The sequence below is a fragment of the Leptodactylus fuscus genome, chromosome 1 (assembly GCF_031893055.1).
Source record: "Leptodactylus fuscus isolate aLepFus1 chromosome 1, aLepFus1.hap2, whole genome shotgun sequence".
NCBI lineage: Eukaryota > Metazoa > Chordata > Amphibia > Anura > Leptodactylidae > Leptodactylus > Leptodactylus fuscus.
Genome location: NC_134265.1, coordinates 118,691,531 through 118,700,467, shown reverse-complemented (window position 1 = coordinate 118,700,467; position 8,937 = coordinate 118,691,531). Strand labels below are relative to the sequence as shown.

General features: G+C 40.4%; 1 pseudogene; it reads left to right on the top strand.

The window, feature by feature from the left end:
- Window positions 1-2,359: 2,359 nt before the first annotated feature.
- On the top strand, window positions 2,360-2,483 carry LOC142190927 (U6 spliceosomal RNA; annotated as a pseudogene).
- The last annotated feature ends 6,454 nt before the right edge of the window (window positions 2,484-8,937 follow it).

The following is an 8,937-nucleotide window of genomic DNA, read 5'->3' as shown; positions in this document are numbered from 1 at the left end:
GAGGTGGTAGCAGTACATCCTATGAAGAAAATATAGCATTGTCTCATGAGAGGTGTGAATGTAAGAGAGGGAAACAATTCCCTTTGTAGACAAATAGTTTATGTGGTTCTGATAATTGTACAGTAAATGCATCAGTACATTTTTAATTAGGATTTCTCTGTTCTATTATCTACAGATTCTGGGGCCTTACTCTTAATTGGGGTTTTCAGACAGAATACTTAAAATGCATTTTGTTTGTAATTTAATGAACTGTACCAAATATGACTTTTGTGATATGTCAGTGTTAACCATCAGAGAAATTAGAACATATGTTACTAAAATCTGCGGATAGTGTTGTTTTTTTTTGTTTTATTTAGAGCTGATGTCCTGCCATAAAGTCAGCAACTACACAGGTTGTTGTTACCTACTATTTTTCTCAGATATGCTGCTAACTGCTTTTTAGGTTATCAATTGACTACAGATTAGTTACAATTCTTACAGGATCTTAGGTAGTCTTAGACACGCCCCCTGCCTTATTATTGGCTCAGGCTAAACTGGACTTACTAATATAGATGAGCGAATAGTGAAATATTCAAGATGCGATATTCGTTTCCAGTAGAGCCTCAATATTCGACTACTCGATCAAATATCGAATCCCATTATAGTCTATGGGAAAAAATGCTTGTTTCAGGGGAAACCACTATTCGACTAAAGGAGAGTCACCGAGTCCACAAGTAGCAGGAGGAGAGTGTTTAGGAGGAGCGCTGTGCAGTTAAAGCGCATGGACCCCATTATAGTCTATAGGGACCGTGCGCTTTAACTGCACAGCGCTTGCAGTTGTGCTGATAAAAAGCAAGCTCTCTCGTAACCACAAGCTGCCAGCTCTCCTGACTAGCAAATACGAGCCTGAGGCAAATCAACACTGGTTCTGCAGCAGGCTCGTCCTTGCTAGTCAGGAGAGCTGGCAGCTTGCGGTTATGAGGGAGCTTACTTTTTCTCATAGGAATTAATTGACCAGCATTGATTGGCGAGTGTACAGCATTCGGCCATTCAATGCTGGTTCTGCCGGAGGCTCGTCTGGGAGGAGGCGGAGTCTAAGATCAGACCACAATGGAGACTGCTGTGGTCTGATCTTAGACTCTGCCTCCTAACAGATGAGCCTCTGGCAGAACTAGCATTGATTGGCCGAATGCTGTACACTGGCCAATCAATACTGGTCAATTCATTCCTATGAGAAAAAGTCAGCTCCCTTGTAACAGCAAGCTGCCAGCTCTCTCGACTAGCAAGGACGAGCCTTCTGCAGAACCAGCATTGATTGGCCGAATGCTATACACTGTATAGCATTTGGCCCATCAACGCTGGTTCTGAATCAAATATTTACTGCGAATAGCAGCAGTAGTATTCGATGGAGTACAAATATTTTGAATACCGTAGTATTTGATCGAATACCTACTCGATCGAATACTACTCGCTCATCTCTACTTACTAACATAAAACACAAGTCCACTACAAGCTTAACAGGAAGGCCTTATTCACAAATCAGCGTTTGGCATCATGGTATGTCAAAACCAGGAGAGTGATGAAAATAGGTTACAGGTACAAATGGTCAATGATTAAATGATGTATGATCTCTGTAGTCTTCACTTCTGGTTTTGGCTTGCAAACACTGGTGAAGAACACCATTGTGTGACTAAAGACACAAAGTCAGTGCAGAGGATGAAAATTACTACTATACTAGGAGAGGAAAACTACCAGTACACATTATCAGGTACTTGACCTGTATATCAGTGGCATACTCCCCCATTCCTGCGCTCTCTATTAAGCCCCATAGTGGCCCCTGTACACAGTGTTATGCTCCATATTGGCTCCTGCACACATTATGATGTCCCACTGTGGACACCCATGTACAATTATTATACTCTGGGGTCTTTTCAGACCCCAGAGTATAATAATCGGAGATCGAAGGGGAATACCAACATAAAAATCACTGTTACTCATCTATCTCCGGCTCCGCTGCAGTCCTCAGTGGTGTCGGCCATCTTCCCAGGACATCACATGACCCAGGACGTCACATAACCCGGGAATCAGGCCCCAGTCATGTGACGTCAGGGAGAATCACAGAAGTAGGCCGAAGCCTGCCCGGAGAGGTACGTAACACAGTTTTTTATGTTACCTTACCTCACCTGGATCTCTGATATTGATGTTTGTGGTGCCCGTGGCGTCACTTACCGATCCCCGCCCCTGCCAGGAAAAGAAAAAAATGCAGTGGTAGTGGCTGTCGCTGGGCCTCTAATGTCCCGGGCCCTGTGGCAGCCGCTACCTCTGCTACCCCAGTATTTACGCCACTGCTGTATATATTATGAGGTCAAATTTAGTATAAATGCTTGCCTTGGCAGCACGTATACTAAAATTGGAATGATACAGTGAAAATTAGCAGGACCCCTGTATATAAGAATGCAAATTATTCTTACAAGGCCATAAAGTACAGAAAAAACTAAATTTTTAGTTGCAGATTTTGCATGTGTTTTTTGAGCCAAAGCCATGAGTGGATTTAGCAGCAGGGGGAAATGTAAGAGCTTTCTCATTCCATTTGAAGCCACTCCTGGCTTTGGCTAAAAAAAAAACAAAAAAACCCCAAAACTATAACAAAAACGCACCTTTTCTGCAGTGTGTGGCCTCAGCCTAATATTGGCTTCACTGCTTTTATATGGCTTTATTTAGCTCTTTGAAACAGGGCAAACTACGGCTTGCAAAATGTGATATCACAATGAAAAGACAATATCACATTGGAGGTCTACCTCTCAATTCTGTAATTCTTACTCTTTTCAATAAGGAGCCATGCACATGGGTGGTGACTCTAATCTCCATTCTCTAAAACTTCCATTAATGTTTGGCATCAGCATTGACCCATTCTTGTAATGAGTAGGGGTCCCATTGACTAGCCTTGCACAGGTCAAATATACCTCAGTGACATGTCAAACATGTATTGTGGCAAATCCCATTTAAAATAAGGTTTAGGGCTTCTTTTTAGCCCCCTGTAAACTATCATTTGCATTTAAATTGAATACCTAAAAATAATTCTAAATTGGATTCTCTATCAAATAACGGGTTTGATAAAAAAAAAAAAGTTCAGTTTCTTTGAAGGAATATTATACATTGCCAATACAATGCCAGAATCAACTTTAATATATTGCGCTGCAATACCGCTAGTTACGTCCTCTAGCTGAAACTTAATGAAGTCTCATAGGAAATCATACAAAGTTAAACTCGGCAGATTCTTTCAAATAACAACATCGAACATAAAACCCTAGTGCAGAAAGTAACGAGAAATAATACGTTATAACAATATTTTAATGGAAATAGAAATGTAGTTCAGTAATTAGAAATAATGCATCAGTCTAAAAATTCTGAATCTGAACAATATGGATCTCAAATATTATTCACATTTATTTTTATCAGAATAAACCCCTAAAACAGCAAATAATTCCTTAAAGGGACTATCATTCAGTGAGCTAAGTATATTCCCGAATAGCCTTTAAAAAGGCTATTCAAGGTGCTGCGTCCAGTTCTTCCAAAGACCCCCTGATTTTAGTAAAAATAGGTAAAAACGATATGCTAATGAGGCTCACTGAGCACCCTGTGCATTCCCCAGCGAGCACCCCCTGCGTCATACCTCAGTAACGTCCCTCCATGGCTTGTGCTCCGTTATTCCCTCCTCTTACACACTTGCTGTACCGCCTACATCCTCTGTTGTCTCGCTCATGGTGCTACAAACCCCGTGCCTGCAAAGAAATGCTCCTTTCTGAGCGCTACTGCACATGCCCAAGCGCCATTTTCTTGTAGCTACCTATAGAACTCAGCATACTGCTCAGTATGCTTGTATCCTTAGTAAACTTGAATGACTTGTGCTGCTATACAGGTATTCTTGTATACAAGCAATACTTCTAGGGGAGAATACAGTACACCCGTATTTTTGATAGTTGATAGAGTATGCCATTGAACAGAATCTGAAAGAAAAAAGTCCGGTAATGCTGCGAGAAAAATGGCAGTGTTTTACAGTACGGACAAAGTGGATGGGATTCTAGCGCATCCCATGCCACTTTGCAGTAACAACCGCCGTGCGGACACGCTGCAATTTCCAAAACCGGGGCGGTTTTGGATATTGTAGCATGTCAATTATAGCTACAGAAACGCCAATGGTTTCCCCATAGGTATAATTGTAACAGAGAGTCCGCAGAGGAAAATTTACTCCGCAAACTTTCTGTTTAAAGCGCTGCGGAAAAAAACACAATGTGTTACTGGTGCCATTTTTCCCACAGCACTTTATTGCTGCGGGTAGTCCCATGGGGCCTTAGCCTAAAAGTATCGAACCTTTAAGATGGAGTTACTAATGGTTGAGCCTATTCCTGTTTAAGTTTTAGGGTCCTTCAGACTATCGATTTTTCTGTTTGTCCATGAAAAAGTCAGATACAACACAGACCCATTATAGCAAATGGAGTTATTCACACTTCTGTTTTTCCATGGAACGAGAGATATGTAGCATGCACTGTTTTTTTCTCTTTTCCGAACTGGTCTAGGTCTGGTCAATACTTCATTAATTTTTCCCAGATTCATTGGTAGGTGATGCTGAAAAATAAAGCCCACATCCACTTTTATGTGTTAACAAAAAGAAACAGATGTGTCATGTTTGGCACACAGATTAGACACGGATCATACACAGAAATACACTAGGATCTACAACGTCTGTTTTTTACATAGTTACATAGTAGATGAGGTTGGATGAAGTCATCAGTCCATCAAGTCCAACCTATAACCCTACAATTTAAATTTTTTTTTTTTTATCATAGCCTTCAAACAGGTTGTGTGAAAGCAGCCTTACTCTATTTTGGTTGTTGAGTATATAGTTCGGCCATGTGTATTTCCGATTATGTGATCTTGTTCTTGCCTGGTGTGTTTTCTGTGTATTCTGGAATCTGTACTAGTTTTCTTTTGTGTTTCTGTTTGGTGGGTTGCTTTGCAGTTGTTCTATCTGGTTGTTAGCTGTGTTACATTTGGATAGGGGCAGTTCAGTATTTCTTTCTGTTCACTGAGATATCATGTTCTGTCTGCCTGTGTGTTATACATCTACCATTCACCCCATAGCTGGTTCATCACTTCCTTCTACAGCTTTCAGCATTTGGTCCACCAGTCAGTTTGTTTAAATGTTTAGTTTTCTGCCATTTTTGATACGTCCTTTGTATATGTGATTTTCTGACCTAATGGAGCGAGCTTTAGCTGTCAGTTGCACTCAATGCTGCCTGCTCAAATAGTGAGCGACTAGCCAGTCAGCCAGGGTCATATTAATACGTCCATTTGCGTTAAGGCTCAGGCGGCCAGGACGTACTATTACGTTAAGGGAGCCTGCACACGGAGTTTACGCTCACTCATTCTGAACGTAAAACTCGTTCAGAGTGAGCGGCGTAAAAAAACAGATCCCATTGACTTGAATGGGTGCCGCCATACGCGTGCTCCCCATTGAAATCAATGGGAGGCTTTTTTTACATATTGCTTTCAATGTGATGATGGAAAAATGCAAAAAAAATTGTTTGGTCATTAACCCCTTAAGGACACAGCCCAAAAGTGCGTTAAGGACCAGGCCTCGTTTTTCAAAACTGACATGTGTCACTTTATATAAGATAAGATAAGATAATCCTTTAATAGTCCCACAATGGGGAAATTTCAGTGATACAGTTTCATAGATGGTACAGTAGTATATAACAAGAGAGAAAAACACATACAAGCTCATGGCAGATAGAGAAATCCTAGGAATCATAGCAACTAAAAAGAAAGAAACACAGACACACTGCAGGATCATTTAGTTCTCTGTGTGAAGTGATGTTAATAATACAGCCCGACCGTGGTTGGAGGACATGAGGAGGGGGGTCACAGCATGTAGATATAACAGGCAAAAAAAAAAAAATGTTTTTTTTGCAGAGGTGGGGGACATATGCAGCTATCATGGTAACATGTGGCAGTTCCTTTGGTAGGTGGTGAGATCTCCTGCTCACAGCTGATAGTTCGGTATCTTGCATCAGCGCTATTGTCCATTAACCACAAAAAAATGCCCCAAATATCCTTCATCACAAGCCCTCCTCTTCCTTTCTTCTTACCACTGTGTTCTACTGCCCAGAGAGGTCTGAAGCCATCCAGGTAGACAGGGTGCTGCTCTCTTGCCAAGCTTCCATAAACACATGGGTAGGTGGGTGATGGTAGGTTCCCAGGTTGTAACAGAGTCCCACGTGTCCACAGTAAAAGAAAGAAATACCAGTCAGCTGTAGGCATCTTCACACATCAGCAATAGACTCCAAAAATCATCTCCTTGAAAAGAAGAAGTCCACACTTCCATGTAGGTTTCTCCTCCATGCCACATGGTGTCCATGCTGTCCTTAGCTCCTGGGGGGATGGTAACAGGCACATGTGCAGGTCTCCAGGTCTTGAGTCATTGTCCATGCTTAACAATAGAAACAAAAGGAACAAAATACTCCACAGGATCTTCCATTCGATTTATAATTGCTAATTCATAGTGCTAGTTTGCTTGGTTACAGGATTCTTGAAGATACAGAGAAAAAGAGTGAAAAAGGAAAGATAAAGGTTGCTCCCAGCTTGGAGCACTGTATCAGGCAGCCACACACAAGGCGGCGCCAGAGGAGAGATGGCAATAACTTTGAGACGCTTTAACTTACACAAGTGATATTGAGATTGTCTTCTCATGACACACTGTACTTCATGTTAGTGTTGAAATTGAATCAATATTTGTGTATTTATTATTAAAAAAATAGGAAATTTGATGGAAATTTGCAAAAAATCGCAATTTTCAAAATGTGAACTGCTCTGCTTTTCAAACAGATAGTTATATCACACAAATACATTAGTAAATATTATCTACCATATCTCTGCTTTATATTGGCATAATCTTTTGATCGTCTTTTAATTTATTTTGGATGTTAGAAGGCTTTGAAGTGTAAGAGTGATTTTCCAGATTTACAAGAAAATTTCCCAAACTCATTTTTTAGGGACCACTTCAGTTCTGAAGGGGATTATAAAGGCCTATATAATAGAAACCCCATGAATCACCCCATTTTCAAAACTGCACCCCTCAAATAATTCAAAACAGCATTTGGGAAGTTTGTTAACCCTTTAAGTATTTCACGGAAATTAAAACAATATGGAGGCCAAATTTAGATATTTCATTTTTTTTCTATAATACATTCATATAGCCCTAAAGTTAACACATTCCCAAAGGGTTAAAGGAAAAATTGCATCTCAGATTTTGTTATGCAATTTCTCCAGAGCACAGCAATACCCCACATGTGGGTGTAAACTGATTTTTGGGCACACAGCAGCACATGGAAGGGAAGGAGCGACACAGGGTGTTTGAAAAGCAGATTTTGTTGAAATAATTTTCAGGCACCATATCTCATTTGCAGAGCCCCTAGAGTATCAATACAAAGGAAACCCCACAAAAGGACCCAATTTTGGAAACTACACCCCTCACAGAATTCACCAAGGGGTATAGTGAGTATTTAGACCCCACAGCTTTTTCACAGATTTTATTAACATTGGGATGTGTAAATGAGAAATTACTAAAATGTCACTTTATCCCCAAAGTTTTCATTTTCACAAGGGGTTAAAAGAGAAAAAGCCCCCCACAGATTGTTACACAATTTCTCCTGAACACGGCCATACCCCATATGTGGTCGGAATCTGCCGTATGGGTACATGGCGGGGCTTGGAATGGCAAGAGCGCTATTTGGTTTTTGGAGAGTAAATTTTGCTGGAATAGTTTACAGGTGCCATGTCACATTTGCAGGGCCCCTAGCGTACCAAAACACTGGAAATCCCCAAAAGTGACCCCATTTTGTAAACTGCACCCCTCAAAAAATGTATCAGGGGTCTAATGAGCATTAGTATCCCAGAAATGACTGCACAGCGGATGGTGGAACGTGAATATATAAGCTGTGCAGAGTGCATTGGGAACACCAAATTCCGGACTATATCCCCAATAGCTCCTAAGATTGGGGGGGGTCACTTTGGGGGTCAGTTCTGGTATAGTTTCCCTCATAAGCTCTAAATCTGGGGTGTCCCCGATATACGCTTATACACAGCTTATGCATTCCCTTCCTGCTGCAGCCAGTTGTGTTCTAATGATTTGGTGATTTTTTTGGATTTTTGTCTTCACATTGTACAAGCTATATTTTTTTTATTTTTCTGGTGATGTGGCCATATAAGGGTTTGTTTTTTGCGGGATGAAATGTATTATGTAATGACAACATTTCTGGGTGCCTATAAACTATAGAATACATTTTAACTCTTTCTTGGTGGATTAAAAACCTCCCCAGCAATTCTGGTATTGCTTTTTAACTTTTAATTTTTTTTCCACCCATATATGTAGCATATAAGTAACATGTGACCTTTATTCTGCAGGTCAATACGATTACGGCGATACCTCATATATATTGTTTTTTTATGCGTTACTAGTTTCGCAGGACAAAAAACTATTTGGGGAAAGAAATCAATGATTTTTGCATCGCCATCTTCTGAGATGTGTAGCATTTTTTTTTTTTTTCAGATGACAGAGTTGGTTGAGGGCTTATTTTTTGCGGGACGATCTGTGCTTTTTATTGGTACTGTTTTGGGGTATGTGTGACTTTTTGATTTTGTTTTATAGCATTTTAATAAGGCGAGATGGCAAAAAGTCATTATTTCTTACTTAAATTCTTTTTTGTTTAACTTTTTTTTATTTTTATTGATGTCCCACTAGGGGACCTGAACCAGTGATCTATTGGATCGCTGATTCAGCATTATAGACGTGCAATACATTTGTATTGCTGTCTATAGAGGAAGTTAGTCTATGCAGACGCATAGACTAACTTCCTCCAACACAAGGCAGGATCAGCCAGGTATGTGGGGGCTGCAGGC